The sequence below is a fragment of the Hemiscyllium ocellatum genome, chromosome 2, assembly GCF_020745735.1.
Source record: "Hemiscyllium ocellatum isolate sHemOce1 chromosome 2, sHemOce1.pat.X.cur, whole genome shotgun sequence".
Lineage (NCBI taxonomy): Eukaryota > Metazoa > Chordata > Chondrichthyes > Orectolobiformes > Hemiscylliidae > Hemiscyllium > Hemiscyllium ocellatum.
Window position 1 is genome coordinate 95,174,556 of NC_083402.1, and position 16,856 is coordinate 95,191,411.

At 40.6% G+C, this 16,856-nt stretch overlaps 1 protein-coding gene across 7 annotated transcripts in view; it reads right to left on the bottom strand.

Moving 5' to 3' along the window:
• The window catches only part of LOC132824286 (guanine nucleotide-binding protein G(I)/G(S)/G(O) subunit gamma-7), a 335,756-nt gene that overhangs the window by 44,561 nt on the left and 274,339 nt on the right, over nucleotides 1-16,856 (bottom strand). For 3 of the 7 annotated variants that reach the window (XM_060838662.1, XM_060838646.1, XM_060838676.1), the window contains one exon: nucleotides 5,083-5,193. The exons of the other annotated variants lie outside the window; for them this stretch is intronic. The gene's annotated coding sequence lies outside the window, so the exon portion shown is untranslated. The remainder of the gene's footprint in view (nucleotides 1-5,082; nucleotides 5,194-16,856) is intronic. 7 annotated transcript variants of the gene reach the window in all.

Sequence of the window (16,856 nt, forward strand, 5' to 3'; positions counted from 1 at the left end):
AACACCTCATCTACTCTGTCCATTACTCTCTATGTTGTCTCCTTTACATTGGGGAGACAGGACGCTAATTCACGGAATGTTTCAGTGAATATCTCTGGGACACAAGCACCAAACAACCTCACTGCCCTGTGGCGACCACTTCAATTCCCCCTCCCACTCTGCCAAGGACATGCCAGTCTTGGGCCTCCTCCAGCACCAAATCCAAGCCACACGACACCTGAAGGAGAAACGCCTCATCTTCCGCCTTGGGACCATCCAAACACACGACATCAATATTGATTTTTATCAGTTTCCTTATCTCCTCTCTCCCCACCTCATTCAGATCCAACCCTCAACTCGACACCACCCTCTTGAACTGTCCCACCTGTCCACCTTCATTCCCACCAATCTGCTCTATCACCATCACTCCCCACCTGCATCCACCTAGTTCCTTCCCAGCTACCTTCCCCTCAGTTGCCCCCTCCTATTTATCTCTCAGCCTCTTCTCCCTGCCACATTCCTGATGAAGGGCTTATGCTCCTCTGATGGGGTCTGACATGCTGTATTTTTCCAGTGCCACACTTTTTGATAAAATCAAATTACTGTGGATGCTGGAATTTGAAACCAAAAGAGAAAATGCTGGAAAATCTCAGCACGTCTGGCAGCATCTGTAAGGAGAGAAAAGAGCTGATGTTTCTTTGACAAAGGGTCAGTTAGACTCAAAACGTCAGCTCTTTTCTCTCCTTACAGATGCTGCCAGACCTGCTGAGATTTTCCAGCATTTTCTCTTTTGGCCACATTTTTTGACTCTGATCTCCAGCATCTACAGTCCTCACGGTCTCCTAGTCACTTACAGTATCCCCACTTTCAGTCTTTAGTGGGTCAACATTGTTCCTGACCACCTGGATTTCCCTTTATGTGACTACAAAATATTTCCTTCTTGATTTTGAAGTTTGCAAGTTTATTTCCAGAATCCCTTTGGTAGCTCTTTTAAGCTATTTTGCAGCCTTTTGCTGGTTGTATTTTTCCTACTCTGCAGGATCTGTGCTGCGTTTTGCATTTTTGTAAGCATTTTCTTTTTGTTTTATCCTGTCCCTTATCTCTTTAGTTATCCTTGGTTGTTTTTTTCTGTCAGGTGGAACTTTTCACTCTCAGGGGCATAAACTGTATTGCGCTAAATATTTCTTTTAACACCTTCCACTGTTATAGAGTCATGGAGCTGTACAGTATAAAAACAGACCTTTTGATCCAACTCGTCCAGACTGACCAGATATCCAAAATTAAACTAGCCCTGTTTACCAGCATTTGGCCCATTTCACTCTAAATCACTCATATTTTTAAATGTTGTAACTATTCTAGCCTCCATCACTTCCTCTGCCAGCTCATTCCATACACACAACACCCTCTGTGTGAAAATGTTATCCCTGAGATCCCTTTTAAATCTTTCCCCTTTCACCTTAAACCTATGCCCTCTAGTTTTGGACTCCTCTATCCTGGTGAAAAGACCTTGACAATTCACCCTATTCATGCCGCTTATGAACTTATAAACTTCTAAAACATCATCAAGGAAAATAGCTCCAGCTTATTCAGTTCAAACTCTCCAAACCTGGCAACACTCTTGCAAATAATTTCTGAACCCATCCAAGTTTCACAACAAGTTCCTATAGCAGGGAGACAAGAACTGAATGTAGTATTCCAAAAGTGGCCTAACCAATCTTCAGCAGTTTTACCTATTAGCAGTCTCTGTCTCATCTTCTTTAAAGTCTGCTGGTGTTGGACAAAGTTAAAAATCACACAACACCAGTTTATAGTCCACGGTTTATTTGTAAGTGCAAGCTTTTGAAGCGTTGCTCCTTTGTCAGGTACCTGATGATTTTTAACTTTCTCATGATCTACGTTAAAGTTAAAATTCTCCATTGATACTACACCGTATATTTGCTTAACTTCTGCATTTATACAATCTAGCACTGCAGAGCTGCCACAAAATGACCCATTCCCATGTACTCCTATGCCCTATTGAAAAATAGTAGGTGATCAGACTAACCAAGAGAGCCACTGATGCACTGAAATCAAGTCATATCTATGCAATATACTGTGCAAATCTCTTTCAAATTTGACAAAATGAAGACATTCTGGAAACACTCAACAGGTTAGACAACATCTTTGCAGGAAGAAATGAAACAAAGTTCATATTGATAATCTTTTGTCAAAATCCTTTGACAAAAAGCTGAGTCCGAAGGACACATATGCTCTACAATGGACTTGAACACACAGTCTAGGTTGGCACCTCTATTGTTATAAGAGTGGAGTACTGAATTGCTGGAGGTGCCTTTTCTTCTGACCAATATACATTCGGTTTTCACAATACTAATAAAGCCCATTCCTTGTAAAGTGCTTTATGTTGTCCTGATCTATAATGCCACATAAATACAGCTCTTTTTTGTTCTTTGGCTGCTCCTTATTTGGCATTTGCTGTTATGTAAGAAGAGCTTGGATGATTCATTCCACACTTTTGCATTCTATAGAATTAGGAATTGCCAGATGGGATAGTCCAGAAGGAACATGCAGCTTCCATGTCAAATTATGTAATTGCTCTGCTGACAAAAATTCATTGTGGCAGCTGCTTGATAACCTCCCCCTTCACCATGTCAACTTTATCCTGTCTACCTGGGGAACTCCCCAGTCAACTTTGTTGCACATTGTTCTAAGATTGCACAGATTTTACAAACATGAAATATTTCTGTTGAATAGATTTTTTTTGAAAATTCTATCATAATGATGTTGACACTTGAAAATATAATACCAAAAGAAGTTGCACATTTTCTGATTTTGAAGAAATGACAAAATTGTAGAAATACTATACACGTTCAGAAAATCCAGCTAATACTTCTTTCCATACACATTTTCGAGATGCTCTTCTTTCCCACAGACATCTGAGTTAGTACTATGGCCATATATAGTTGTTTTCCTTGCATTTATACCTTAGTAAATTTTGCTCACAATTCTGCATTTCTCCTGCCATAGACTTAAGCAGTATTTCATCAAAACAATGATAGTTTGCAGCTATATTGTAGCTTTAATGCAGTAAATTTACTCAAAGTACTTCAAAAGGGCATCATCAATCAATAATTGACATTAAAGCAAAGAGGAGCGAGCAGAAAAGATGACTAAAAGCTTGATCAAATAAATCTTTGAGGGCGGCATTTTGGCATCATTTAGGGCGGCACGGTGGCACAGTGGTTAGCACTGTTGCCTCACAGTGCCTGAGACCCGGGTTCAATTCCCGACTCAGGCGACAGACTGTGTGGAGTTTGCACGTTCTCCCCGTGTCTGCGTGGGTTTCCTCCGGGTGCTCCGGTTTCCTCCCACAGTCCAAAGATGTGCGGGTCAGGTGAATTGGCCATGCTAAATTGCCCGTAGTGTTAGGTAAGGGGTAAATGTAGGGGTATGGGTGGGTTGCGCTTCGGCGGGTCAGTGTGGACTTGTTGGGCCGAAGGGCCTGTTTCCACACTGTAAGTCTAATCTAAAAAAAAATGGATTTTAAGGGAAGTCTTGAAAGATGAGAGACAGACAAACTGATTTATGGGAATTCCTGAGCATAGAATATAGATTGCTGAAGATAAGGCCTCCAATTGTGGGGCAAAGAAAATGGGGGATGCACAGAGGATAGAGTTGGAAGAATAAAGAGGGCTGCAGGAATATACAGAGATACGGAAAATCCCAGGAGGATTCAAATCTTAGTTAGAGGTACATGTCATTCCTATGCACTCTACAATTCACATTATGTTTGGTACCTAATTAAATCTCCCTTCAACACCTGCTATTCAAAAGATAACAGAAATATTTCCTTATATCTCAAATCTTCCATTTGTGGGAATATCTGAAATCTTTCAGTAAGATATTTTCCTTATAATGCAGTGACACTTCACAAATATATTGAAAAACAAAGGACAACGAAGGATGATCGCTCAGTCATTAGCACTGCTGCTTCACAGCACCAAGTACCCAGGTTTGATTCCAGAATTTGGGTGAGTGCTTGTGTAGAGTTTGCACATTCTCCTTGTGTCTGCATGGGTTTCTACCAAGTGCTCCAGTTTCCTCCCACAGTCTAAAAACATATATGTTTGGTGGATTGGCCATGCTAAATTGCCCTGCAGTATCTAGCAATGAGCAACCTAGGTGGATTAGTGGATTAGCCATGGTAAATACAGGGTTATTAGGATAGGTTGGGGGGGGGGGGGGGGGGGGGGGGGGGGGAAGGGCCCGAATGGGATCTTCTTTGCAGGGTTGGTGCAGACTCAATGGGCTAAATATTTCCACACTGTAGGGAGTCTATAAAGACTGCACAGGGTCAACATGAAGGTGCAGATTTCCTTACTCTGTGCATAGGATAAAGGAATGTTTGCTACTTGGGTAACCTAATCCAGTGTGTAGTGAACCTTGATCCTATGAGATAATATTACATAACCAGGTGCCATTAAGGAGAAACAAAAGTTAACAACTTAGAAACATTCCAAACATAAGTCTGGAGAGTGAAATTGTGGAAAAGCATCCTGAACATAATCAATCCTCCAACAAAACACAGTTATAAGGAAAGAACACTCATATGAAAAAGCTTGAATTCGTGAAGGTCATACCACACAAGGTATGAGAGGATAGTTAAAACACTTGGCATTACACAGATCCTTAAACTTCATATTCTTCAATTCTTAAACTCTTATTCAGAAACATATTTTTGTATTTAGCCACAGTTTTAGCGACTACACTCATGTTCACACATTTTCATCCAATGAATGTGATGCTATCTTGGAAAAAAAGGGATGTTCTGACATTGGACTATGCTAATAAGGAAGGAATCAGGATGAAGAATACCTGACTAGCAACCATTACAGTCTAGCTTGTATGATGTAATGAGGGAGAACACCTGTGCTTTCCTGCATCAAGTTATTGAACTGTTATAATGAATCTGTCTGTTCAACAATCATATAATACATTTTTAAACAAACAGAATTAACGTTTAGTTTCCTAGTCCTAGTAGTAGATTTGTAGATTAAATAAACAGTGAACTACAACATGGAAGGAAAGGAGATCTACCATCCTCACCTAGTCTGGCCTACATGTGGCTCCAGCTCCACAGCAATGCAGCTGACTCTCAACGGCTCTCAAGTGCAATTAGGGATGAACAACAAATATTGGACTTGCCAGTGATGCCCACTTCCCACGAATGAAGAAAAACAAAGTAAGATTAAATTATTATTATTATCAGAGAGCATTCTCAATGTTGAGCAAGCAACAATGTTTGCAGCAGATAAAACAATATGACAAAAACATTTACTGCATTAATGTATCATAAACTGTAATTTTCAACAATCTTACATTGTACTCAATGTGACAGACTACAACAGCCTTGGCCTGCAGGTAGACCTTGAATTTGTAATTGGGGTTTTGCCAGTTGCATAGTTTTATTGAGCTATTACCGACATTAAGTGAAAAAAGGAAATTGTGGAAAAGTATATTTTCAGAATTTAACACCTTGTTTCCCTTTTAAGATATATTGTTGTTACAGAATCTTAAATAGAATTAGTTGCATCACTTTCCAAGATTTACTGTCAGTTAAGGTACAAATCACTTACAAAACAAATATAGTGTTTTGTCATTTATTTTAGTCATTTGTTAAAATGAAAATTCTAAAATTTGTTATCTTGTTGGCTCATTCTTTCAGCTAATAACTGCAAATTGGAATCTCTTTGTAAATGTGCTGATCTCTTTGGAGATTGTAACAAGCCTGTATGTTACTTGCTCCAAATCTCATTCATGCTGACTTTCTCACGCTCTCCCTCCAACATTGTTTCAATTTTAAAACCCTTCATTACCTCACTCCTCTGTATGTGAAGCCACCTCTATCCCTACCAAACTTTTTCAATCTGGCCTCTTGATTAAACTTGTGGTTCAGCTATCTTAGCCTTAAGCTAGCTGTTGGAATTCCCTCCCTAAACCTCTCCACTTTATCTTTCTTCAGTGGTGATGCTCTTAAAAAAACTAACTCTTTTGACTAAACTTTGTCATCTTCCCTTTTAGCTTTTATGGCTTAGTACCAGAAAAAAAGACATTGCTTTTAAGTGCCTTGGGATATTTGTCCACATTAAATATGCTACATGAATATTAGTTGTTATTTTGAATGTTTTTAGTATGGTCTATCAGCAGATTATTACAGTCTATCAGCAAATGTGAATAAACACTAACTTTGGTTGATTCAGCAGTAAAATTAAACAATCAGCAAATTTTAACTTGGGCATGAAAGATTATTATTCCTTGTCTGTTCTTAAGATGACAAAACACAGAACAAAGTTAAACATATTCAAACCAACTGGCTTGAGGAAATTCACCTGTGCTTTTTGATGTGGTTATTTTAACAAAGGAAGTTTTGGAAGTAAGAGGACAAAGTGAGGTTGTAGTGATTGGCAGCACTCGTAACCCAATATCTAGTGTGGATGAAAAGCTGGCTTTCCACCAGACCTGACTGTCTACATGGCTAAATTACACTCAACATGGAACAAGAACACCCAACACATGAAAAGATTGAATGTTATAGAGTCAGTCACCTTTGTACTCAAGCCACATATTAGCAACAACATATGCCATTATTTTTGTTCTCTGTAATATTGAGACTGTACGCTCTTATAAGATGTTTGATAAAACACTTGTTTTGCTTCATTGTTTAAGGTATTTTTTTTTGCCTTGACGTGAGCATGATGTCCTGTTTAATGTTGGTATGATCTACTATTTAAGTGCAATTTGGTGAAAATAATATATTGTAAATAACAGGAATGATTTAAAATGCACTGCGGGAGTAAAATGAAAAGACTGGTTAAGAATCTGTACATTAATTTTCAAGTTGTAAAGTGTAACAGATGCAAGACAATCCAAACTTAGAGGGTGACTTTTCCATTGAGCATTGACTGCACATACTATTGGCAGTGTGCTGATGAGACTTACTAATGCGGAAGTCAGAAGGCCTGAATTTATTACAGTTTTGGGTAACATTAACATTTTTGAAATAAGCTGCATATACAAAATTTGTGCTTTGTTGAAATGTGCTGGTATGGTGTGGATAACACTGATTTATTACTTGCAGCCCCATAAAACTCGTCTGTTCTGAGAGTGCATTGGTTTACTTTGGAGGTGGCGTGGAGGGAAGGTAGGGCCAGGGTATTAATGTGATAAAATGCCTGTAAGAGGTTCCACTGTGTTCCTGTGTCTCCTGGAAAAATCCCTCATGTTTGCTGGCAGCATTCCTGCCAATAGGACACTGATTAAGGGCATAGTCTCATCAGCACTGATTAGACAGGAACTCACCAAATGAGGAAACTACAACAAACATTGTTGGATTTGCCTGCAATATTCTCAGAAATGGAGCTATCTATGCCATCGAGGGACATGCTAGAAGGAAGAAGGCTGTCGATAGAAAGCCGCACACCTGCCCTTGTGTTGATACTCAGTTCTCCTGATTTGGTCCTGTCTCTGGGAACCCCATCCCACCCCATGTCTTCCATTATTGATTCTCAGATAAGCAACAATGCAATACCAACAGTGGCCACCACTGATGGCACTGCTAGTACAAGTGAATTGCCAGCCTCTGCATGCCAGCAGCTCTCAGAGAAGGGATATCGCAGGTAAGCCAGAAGCCCTGATGGTAGTGGTGCCCGTAACTGATAAGAATTTTCTTCCTTTGGGGCTCCCGAAGAATTGGTGTATGGGAATTCCAACAGTTGACGTGCTGCCAACCTTCCATGCTAAATTTCATCCAGCATCCTCAGCATAAGAACAATCTAACTGAGCAATAGTCTAGAAGAGACTTGTATAATGTGAAAGCTGATGTGAACAACTTTATTGTGCACCAAACAGCAAAGATAGATACAGGTGACATAATATTTAAGAAGTAATTTGAATATTGTGATTGGGTATGTTGGTTTTCACAGTTCCTCTCGCATTGGTGAGGGGTGGTTGTACAGTCAATGCTTGGTCTACTACAGTTTAACCATTTGAAATAGGTGGTATAGTACCAAGATATTATTATCAGTATTAGTTTAAAAACAATTTTAAATATTTATGTTCACATTTACAATATGTCTAGGCATTACACTGTATTTCCAGACCAATATTGAAGAAATGATGTTACTAACATTTACATTAAACAATTCATTATCGTGCTTTTACATGATAATTAGACATAAAGGCCTTGGAACTGATCACTGAAGTGGAATGTCTTGAGATCTTATTTACACGAAAGCAGTGAGATGCAGGCAACTGTTGGTTCTTCCCATCATTGGTGAAAGAGATTTCAATTTTAGGCTGCTGTGTCACTGGTAGAAACCCTCAGATAGGCCTTGGAAGAAGGGATATGATTGGAAAAGAATGTGCTAATTGAAAGAGAGGGACATTCATCGTGGGGCCAGTGTGGTGTAATATTCAGGAGGGAGCCAAGTGAGGTCAGGCAACATTTTTCACACTGTCGTGGACCTGGGTTGGACACTCCTGCACATTGTGCACCACAATCAATTGAATATGTAATTAAAGTCAGCCCAATTTACAAAGGTCACATTAAACAGATATGAGATTCGTAAGTTACACATACAAACATACAAGGCATTTTCAGACAGGGATTCAGAATGCTGCTTTCTCTGACTTTATCAATTTTGACAGATGGGACACACCTATTTGCCTGATAAAGGGGCACATGCCATGCAACTTCAAGGCTAAGAACATGTCTCAACAAAATGTCTACTCCACTGCCTACAGCTCAGTAAATTTATGACCTATCTAGGAGACATTCACGTTAGACTTCTCTGGCATTACTTTACACAGCAAATGTGGAAGAAGTGACTGCATTTATGTAGCATCTTTCAACTTTCCAAAATACATTATAGGGAATGAAATTTGTTTTGATCTTATTTAGTGCTGCATGTTTCTGCATCGATTAATTTAAAATATGCATTTATATTTTGCTTTAGGTTATGTAAAGGCGAACCTATATACAGTAAGGTTCCATATATAGTAATGAGATTAATGGAGGATACAATCGAGAACCAAACCAATTCTAGAAAGTTCTGAGGGCATGTGAAAAGCGAACAAGGGAAACAAAGAAATGGTGTGAAAATATATTAGCTCACATAAAAATCAAAGTTAAAAATCACACAACTCCAACAGGTTTATTTGGAAGCACTAGCTTTCAGAGCACTGCTCCATTATCAGGTGGTTGTGGACAATAAGATTATGCTCACAGAATTTACAACACCAGGGACCTGGGTTCAATTCCAGCCTTGAGCGACTGTCTGTGTGGAGTTTGTACATTTTCCCAATGTCTGCGTGGGTTTTCTCTGGGTGCTCAGTCAAAAGATGTACAGATTAGGTGAAATGGCCATGCTAAATTGCCTATAGTGTTCAGGGATGTGTAGGTTAGGTGCATTTGTCAGAGGAAATGTAGAGGAATGGGTCTGGGTAGAATACTCTTCGGAGAGTTGGTGTGGACTTGTTGGGCCAAATGGCCTGTTTCCACACTGTAGGAATTCTATGTTTCCATGGCAAGATGCATCCAAAAATAGAGTGAAGTAAAAGTGGAAAGTGCAGTGGCTCTGTTCTATAATTTTCCAGTTTTCTTTAGATTTAGCAGTAGTACCAAAGTACTGGACAATTCTAAAAGTTACATCCTTTTTCAAAAAAGTCTAAAGATAACCCAATGTGAGATATTATATTCTGGGTCTCTTCATTTTCCCACTCACAAGCACTTCGTGTTTATTCATTTATAACACCTTTACTAAGCCACTCACAAGTGAACACCGCATTCTTGTTTCATTTATTCACAACACCCTGATATAACGGTTTCTTTCATTCATTCATAAAACCGTGGTTCTGCTATATCAAAAGATGGACCAAATTTAAAATAACCCTTTCTAATTAAAAGAACCCTGTCAAACCCATTAGTGCATTTTCACACTGTATCAGTCCTTGCTACTTCTAAATAAGTATAGCATATAGAACAATACCATTCCCATCAAATCTACCTTTTAACTGATTTGGAAATGCTGGTGTTGGACTGGGATGTACGAAGTTAAAAATCATACAACACCAGGTTACAGTCCCAACAGGTTCAATTGGAAACACATTAACTTTCAGAGCATCGCTCCTTCATCAGATGGTAGTGGAGAGCTCAATCCTAACAAACAGAATTTATAGCAAAAATTTACAGTGTGATGTAACTGAAATTATACATTGAAAAATTGATTGTCTGTTAAGCCTTTCATCTGTTAGAATACCATGACAGTTTCACTTCTTTCATGTGTAAATCACAAAACCCTTTTTTAAAAAAGTTGCATTCTCAGGTTAGCTGTTAACAATGGTGATAGCTAGACAATATGTTGAAGGTAAAAAGTGAGGTCTGCAGATGCTGGAGATCACAGTTGAAAATGTGTTGCTGGTTAAAGCACAGCAGGTTAGGCAGCATCCAAGGAATAGGAAATTCGACGTTTCGGGCATAAGCCCTTCATCAGGAATCCTGATGAAGGGCTTATGCCCGAAACATCGAATATCCTATTCCTTGGATGCTGCCTAACCTGCTGTGCTTTAACCAGCAACACATTTTCAAATATGTTGAAGGTGTTAGCCCGTGTTCTCTGTCTATGCCATGATGTTTAGATTGGTTCCGTTATTGAGATAACGGAGTTTTACATGAATTCATGCAGTTTTTGAGCAAAGTACCATGTAACCCTGCAAGTACAAATTCACCCCACAAAATATATGTTTGCATGCCTGTCTGCGTGTGTGTGTGTGTCTGTCTGTCTGTCTGTCTGGATTGTGGGTTGTGAGTGTGAGAAAGTGTATGTGTGTGTGTATAGTGAGTGCAGAGTGTCTTAAGTCTGTCATTTGCAGGCCTACTATTTTTACTAACATTTACTAACTTAAAAGACCTCTTAATTACGCAAGCAGACCAGACAAACACTCTTAATCCCATCTGAACTAATAGCCAGCATTTAGCACATGTTTTAACCCAGGACAGAAGCCCCTCAAACTTTAGTGTGCTATAGATAAAAAAATGTAACAACATAGTAATGGAATTTTAATAAATGTAAGAACTGTGTATAAAGGGGCTCTTGTAAGAACTATTGCTGTTTCGATCTTGTGCTGTGATTGCTGATTAAAAGAAGCTATTTTCGCTACTCACCAATTCTGGTCGTTACTTGAACACAATCCCACAGCAGCAACTACAGGTCAATAAGTTTGTTTTTAGTGGTGGAAATGCTTCTAGAAATGATGAGTTGGGAAAAAGTTCAATACTGACTTGAGTATTGGAACACAAGAGCAGGAATAGGCCATTCGTGCCCTTGAGCCTTCTCTGCTTACCCTATTTCACTTGATATCATTCGTATCCATATATATATATAGATAGATCGATCTAGAACATCCTCAATAATTAAGCTTTCACAACTCTTCAGGGCTAAGTATTCCAAAAATTTATTATAGTGTGAAGAAATTCCTCCTTATCAGGGCCTAAAATGGCTTGCCCCTTATTCTAAGACAATATCCTAAATGAAGATTATTTAAGGAAAACCAGCACGAATTTCTTAAAGGACAATTTAGTGGACTAACTTGCAGCAGCTTTTTGATGAGATAATGGAAGGTAAATGAGAATAACGCCGATCTGAAAGAAAACAGAAATTGGTGGAAATACTCAACAGATATGAAGAAAGTAGAGTTAACATTTCAAATCCAGTGACTCATCATCAAATGGATTTGAAACGTCAATTTTCTCACCACAGATGCTGCCAAACTTGCTGAGCTTTGCCACCAATTTCTGTTTTTGGACATGATTAAATCCTGAACAATAAACTCATTAGCAAAGTTAGAGTTCATGCAATTAAAAGGAACAGTTGCAACATGGATACGAAATTAGCTGAGTGAAGGCAACATAGTGTAATGGTTCATGGATATTTTTGCAGTTTGGAAGCAAGTTTCTATTGGAGTACCCAGGTGTCAATGTTAGAACCCTTGCTCATCCTGATATTACTACTGATCAAGACTTTGGTGCACTGGGCACAATTTCAAAAATTGTGGTGTATACAAAACATACTGGCAGCTAATATAAAAGAGAATTCAAAAGTCTTCTGTAAGCATTGAATTAGGGAAAATGTGATAAAAGGAGGAGAGGTGGTGATTAGGGAGCACAATGTTAACTATGAGGACAATAGTGTACAACTTAAAAAGGACACAAGCAGCTGGTGGAATAGATGAACAAAATAAATTAAACTTAATGCACAGAAGAGTGAAGCAATTGCCTTTGGTCAGAAGATTGAACAGAAGAAGAATAAACTAAAGGGTTAAATTCTAAACAAGGCGCAGGAGCAGGGATACTTGGTGTTATGTGCACATAAATCATTGGAGGTAGCACAACAAGATGACAGAATGGTTAAACCATTACTAGCATCCTAAAAATTTACTAATATGGACTTGGAGTACAAAAGCAAGGAAGTTGTATGAAACTTATATGGATAATTGGCTTGGTCTCATCAGGAGCATCATACCCAATTCCGACTGCCCTTTTAGAGGATGGATGCGATGGGGCAACAGCACTACATTCGGGCTACTGGCTCAGGGTTCTTTCACTTCCATCTGTTTTCTACATTTCTTTCTTTTCCTTTTTACTCTTGCTCATTTTACTTTTGCTCTTTTCTGTTGAAAAACCTTTTTCAGCATCTTTCGTGGGGTGAGAGCAGGCCCACCTCCTGATCATGTGCGGCAGCAGCAGGAGCAGCAAAAGAGTCGTTCCTCCTTGCGATCAGATATGGCAGTGGCTGCTATACCGGCGGCTCCACCCAATGATCGGGGTGACAACAGCAGCAACAGAGGCAGCTCAATCCAGCGGTCAGTGGTGACAATGTGAATGACAGTGATGAGGTGTTCTTTCTCTAGGCGTCGAGGATCCTCCAACCACACGGATTCAATGTGGATTCACCAGTTTCCTCATCTCCCCTCCCCCCACCTTATCCCAGATCCAATCCTCCAACTTCGCACTGCCCTCTTGAACTGTCCTACCTGTCTATCTTCCTTCCCACCGAACCGCTCCACCCTCCATTCTGACCTATTGCCATCGCCCCTCACCTCATTTACTTATCACATTCCCAGTTACCTTTCCCCCCAGTCCCCTTGGGCCCCCCCCCCCCCCCCGACATTCCTGATGAACAGCTTAAGCCTGAAATGTTGTAACAAACTTAGTAAGTCAAGCTAGTGAGGTATTTGCATCACTATTAGAGGTATCTGGGTGTATGAGGAGGTGAAGAAAGCCATCTTAAGTGCATAGTGCTTGTACCAGAAGCCTACAGACAACATTTCAGGAATCTGAGGAGGGACACTGGTCACACAGACATTTAGTTTGAAAGGATCAAACAAAGTAATTTTGATAAGTGGATAAGGGCATTGACAATACTAGATCAAACATATGATGCACGAGAGAGACGATTATTTTGGAGGAATTCAAAAATTCACTTTGAGGTAGTGAGAACTCATGTGGAATAGCAGAGAGTTAAAATGGCAAGATTAGCAGCTGAAATTGGTGATGATGATGAGCTGGTTCATAAACCAAAGTTTGGCTTCCGATATCAATTTCAATCCATGAGGGATAGAAATTTGGGTAAAGAGAAATTCTCAGGTGGTACGGAAAGGTAGAACTCATTGAAGATAACAACGATAGCTTACCACAGGGTAAAAAAGAAACCCATGAAGGGGAACTAGAAGTTAAAAAGCTGAAATGCTTTCACTGTGATAACATGATGACATAGTGGTTTAAAAATAGCATGAAGAAGACAGATGTAGGAAAACAAGATAAGCCAGTGAATTTTGTTAAAGTGGCAAAGCATAGCACAGTGGAGGCTAAAACTCCTGGTTGGAGGCTGGTTGAAAAGGAAGTGCCAGATCTTCTTAAACCATTTACCTGTGAAGAGGAGTCGAGACAACCCTGGTAATTTTAGAGCGGCATGGTGGGTCAGTGGTTAGCACTGCTGTCTCACAGCATCAGGGTTCCAAGTTCAATTCCAGCTTCGGGCGACTGTGTGTGGAGTTTGCACATTCTCCCTGTGCTTGCATGGATTTCCTCCGGGTGCTCCGGTTTCCTCCCAGTCTAAAGATGTGCAGGTCAGGTGAATCGGCCATGCTAAATTGCCCATAGTGTTCAGTGCATAAGTCAGAGGGAAATGTGGTCTGGGTGGGTTACTCTTCGGAGGGTCGGTGTGGACTGGTTGGGCCGAAGGGCCTGTTTCCACACTGTAGGGAATCTAATCTAACCTAAGTATAGACCAGTGAGCCTTACTTCAGTTGTTGGTAAAGGGTTATAAGAGAGAGAGGATTTATAATCATCTAGAAAGGAATAAGTTGATTAGAGATAGTAAACATGGTTTGTGGATGCTGTTCAAGCTGGAGTTCAGTTACTAGTAGTGTACCACAGGATCTGTTCTGAGTCCACTGCTGTTTGTCATTTTTATAAATGATCTGGATGAGAGCATAGTAAATTTGCAGATGACACTAAGGTTGGTAGGGTTGTGGATAGTGCAGAAGGATGTTGCAGGTTACAGAGGGACAGGGACAAGCTGCAGAGCTGAGCTGTGGCAAATGGAGTTTAATGCAGAAAAGAGTGAGGTGATTCACTTTGGAAGAAGCAACAGGAATGCAGAGTACTGGGCTAATCGTAAGATTCTTGGTAGTGTGGATGAGCAGAGGGATCTCGGAGTCCGTGTACATAGATCCCTGAAAGTTGCCACTCAGATTGATAGGGTTGTTATGAAGGCATACAGCGTGTTAGCTTTTATTGGAAGAGAGATTGAGTTTCGGAACCATGAGGTCATGCTGCAGCTGTACAAAACTCTGATGCGGCCCTACTGCATACAGTTCTGGTTACCGCATTATAGGAAGGATTTGGAAGCTATGGAAAGGGTTCAGAGGAGATTTACTAGGATGTTGCCTGGTATGGAGGGAAGGCCTTACGAGGAAAGGCAGAGGGACTTGAGGCTGTTTTCATTGGTGAGAAGAAGGTTGAGAGGTGACTTAATTGAGACATATAAGATAATCAGAGGTTACATAGGGTGGTCAGTGAGAGCCTTTTTCCTTGGATGCTAATGATGGTGCATGGCTTTAAATTGAGGGGTGATAGATACAGGATAGACGTCAGAGTCGTAGGGGTGTGGAATGCACTGCCTGCAACAGTAGTAGACTCGCCAACTTTAGAACATAGAACATAGAAAGATTCAGCGCAGTACAGGCCCTTTGGCCCTCGATGTTGCACCGACCCAAGTCCACCTAACCTGCACTAGCCCACTATGCTCCATATGCATATCCAATGCCCATTTAAATGCCCATAAAGAGGGAGAGTCCACCACTGCTACTGGCAGGGCATTCCATGAACTCACGACTCGCGGAGTAAAAAATCTACCCTAACATCTGTCCTATACCTACCTCCCCTTAATTTAAAGCTATGCCCCCTCCTAATAGCTGACTCCATATGTGGAAAAGGTTCTCATTGTCAACCCTATCTAAACCCCTAATCATCTTGTACACCTTTATCAAGTCACCCCTAAACCTTCTTTTCTCCAAGGAAAACAGCCCCAAGTGCCTCAGCCTTTCCTCATACAATCTTCCTACCATACCAGGCAACATCCTGGTAAACCTCCTCTGCACCTGTTCCAGTGTCTCCACATCCTTCCTATAGTATGGCGACCAAAACTGCACACAATACTCCAGATGCGGCCGCACCAGAGTCTTATACAACTGCAACATGACCTCAGGACTCCGGAATTCAGTTCCTCTACCAATAAAAGCCAGTACGCCATATGCCTTCTTCACAGCACTATTTCCCTGGGTGGCAACTTTCAGAGATCTGTGTACATGGACACCAAGATCCCTCTGCTCATCCACACTACCAAGTATCCGACCATTAGCCCAGTACTCCATCTTCTTGATACTCTTACCAAAGTGAATCACTTCACACTTACCTACACTGAACTCCATTTGCCACCTTTCTGCCTAGCTCTGCAGCTTATCTATATCCCGTTGTAACCTGCCACATCCTTCCTCACTGTCAACAACTCCACCGACTTTCGTATCATCCGCAAACTTGCTCACCCAACCTTCTAGCCCCTCCACCAGGTCATTTATAAAAATGACAAACAGCAATGGTCCCAAAACAAATCCTTGCGGAACACCGCTAGTAACTGCACCATTAGTAACCACTAGTAAATGAACCTTTACCATCAACTACTACCCTCTGTCTTCTTCCAGCCGGCCAATTCCTAATGCAAACCTCTAACACACTCTCAATGCCATACCTCCGTATTTTTTGCAGTAGCCTACCATGGGGAACCTTATCAAATGCCTTACTAAAATCCATATACACCACATCTACCGCTTTACCCTCCTCCACCTCCTTAGTCACCTTCTCAAAGAATTCAATAAGGTATGTAAGGCACGACCTGCCCTTCACAAAACCATGCTGACTATCCTTGATCACATTATTCCTATCCAGATGTTCATAAATCCTATCCCTTACAATTGTCTCTAAGACTTTGCCCACAACAGAAGTGAGACTCACCAGCCTATAGTTACTAGGGTTATCCCTACTCCCCTTCTTGAACAAGGGAACCACATTTGCTATCCTCCAGTCTTCTGGCACTATTCCTGTAGACAACGAGGACATAAAAATCAAGGCCAATGACTCTGCAATCTCCTCCCTTGCTTCCCAGAAAATCCTAGGATAAATGCCATCATGCCCAGGGGACTTATCTATTTTCGCCCTTTCCAGAATTTCCATACCTCTTCCCTACATAACTCAAAGCCATCCA